Below are 2196 nucleotides of genomic sequence, written 5' to 3'. Positions count from 1 at the left end.
GTACATGTAGCCACCCAACTGTTGGTCGGAAAGGTGATGAGAAAATGCCACGGCGACAAGGTACCAGTGCCTGTGGTTGCATTGGCCGAACAGTGTGCGGAGGGGGTCTAGTTCAACTGGGCTAAGTTCCTCTGTGAGGAGTTTTTGACCAATTGTAAGGAAGCTCAAGAGCAGGGCAAGACCTTCCACTACGCGTGGTTGCTCTTGTCCATCTTACTGGTGACAGGGGAACTGCCGGAGGATAGTCAATTTCCTCATATTGAATAGGACTTGCCGGAGGCTGCCAAACATGCGTTGCTTTGGGCTACGAAGGACACCATGCCGATCTGCGAGACTAAGATCTTTTGGGTGCTCATGGAGGCAAGCATTCAGATGTGGATTAACAGAAGGCCGCGCCTATCCCCCACAGTGTACAACAGTCTACAAAGCTTTACAGACTTCAAGGAGGATGTGCACAATGTGTATATTAAGGCGTGTAAGGATTCGGCACAGAACTGGACCAAACCTCCTTTAATTGCGATTGATGATGCCATTTTCACCATGCTCAACTCATGGCCTCCTGAGTGGTGCGCCCCGAATCTGGCGAAGCGCGATAAGACAACGGTACAAAAATAGAAGGATGCCACCAAGTTACTGGTTCAGCAGAAGCGCAATGAGCAGTTAGCCGCAGAGGTAAGGGCTATTTGCGAGGCAGCGAAGGCCACTGTAGAGCAGACTAAGGCTACTGAAAAAGCAACAATAGAATAGGCAATAGGGGCCACCATGATGCGGGAGGAAGGAGGCCCGGTCTTGACCACAGGATAGGGAACAGAGGACACAGTGGAAGGCGCATACCCAAGCACGACATCTACACAACTGAAAAGGACTCACAGTATTGAACGAGCAGGCCCACAGAAGAAGAACAAGGCTTCCAAACTGGACAGTGAATCTATTACACTGACAGAGGGTGACCTCTACAACATCGGTGACACAGTTCACGAGGTCACTAGGGAAGTGCTCCAGGCAGCGATGACGGAGCACAAGAATGTGTTGGGGGCCCTCAGGGCCCAGTTGTAGGAACTTCAGGTGCAGCTCCCATAGGAGGGAACAATAGCCACCTATGGTGCCACAGGTACATCAGCAATGAAGTAGTTGCTGCGGGCCAAAATGGCTAACACCATCGTGCTACTGGAAGGAGCACTAACAGTGGAAAGCATGGAGGATAGAGTCGCGGTGGGCCGGATCAAGGGACTTGGCCTAAACTTGGCTGCCCTTTCGCGAGATACATTATACCAGCTACAGGACGGAGTGACAGCAGAACTCCGTGCTAGGGAAGGACGTGCAATACAAATGCTCAGTGAATAGAGAATCAACATCAAGCAACTTAGTCTACAACGCGATGAAGTGCTGGCGTAGAATCAACAGCTGGAGCAAATGGTAGAGGAAGCATGTCGCCACGTTCTAGAGCTAGAAATTGTGATAGACCTCCTAGTTGGAGTGTGAATTCACAGATTGGCCAGTGGATTCCACGAGGCAAAGGAGGAAGCAACGAGGATACAACTGGACCTTAACATTCAGATTGCTAAACTATGATTAAAGGCGCATTCATCCATGCCCCCAGAACTTAGGGAACAACGCACTAGTGCTATCCAAAAAGGGCTGGAGGAAATAGGACTGGGAGTGCAGAACTGTACTACTATGTTGGAAGAATCCTTCGCGGTCCTCACTTCCTTACGGGAGGACCCCACCATACAACGCCTGGAAACAGAGGCATGGTGTTATAGACATTTTTGGGCACTGAAACCCCAAGCATAAAATTTCCATAAACCAAGGGCTCCTAAGTCCCTAAAGGTGTTGTTCCAACCCCTAAAAGAACAAGGTCAACTGATTACAACATCTCCCAGAAGTTCTCCATGAAAAACTACTCAGAACTGGACCATTTCACCTGCTCCATAGGTAAAGTGCGTTGCATCCCACCTAAATACACACAGTAGGTGTGTTGCATTTCAAAAAGCCCTTCTATGGGGTGCAATGGGTGAGAAGGGACAAATGGCAGGGTCAATCCGCAAGGTGGAGAGGCATGGAATCTTCTAGAAACTTCTCCTATGACACTTGCCTATCTGAATTTGACCAGGGATGAGTAAGAGATCATCAATCTCCAAGTGGAATCAGGAACTATCAGAGGGAAGACACTAATCAAATCACAAGCTGACTCAT

The sequence above is a fragment of the Pinus tabuliformis genome, chromosome 5_2 (genome assembly GCF_031772625.1).
Source record: "Pinus tabuliformis cultivar Carrire ecotype Pingquan chromosome 5_2, CPIR1, whole genome shotgun sequence".
Taxonomy (NCBI): domain Eukaryota; kingdom Viridiplantae; phylum Streptophyta; class Pinopsida; order Pinales; family Pinaceae; genus Pinus; species Pinus tabuliformis.
The sequence above is the reverse complement of the archived record's forward strand: the minus strand, read 5'-3'. Positions refer to the sequence as shown.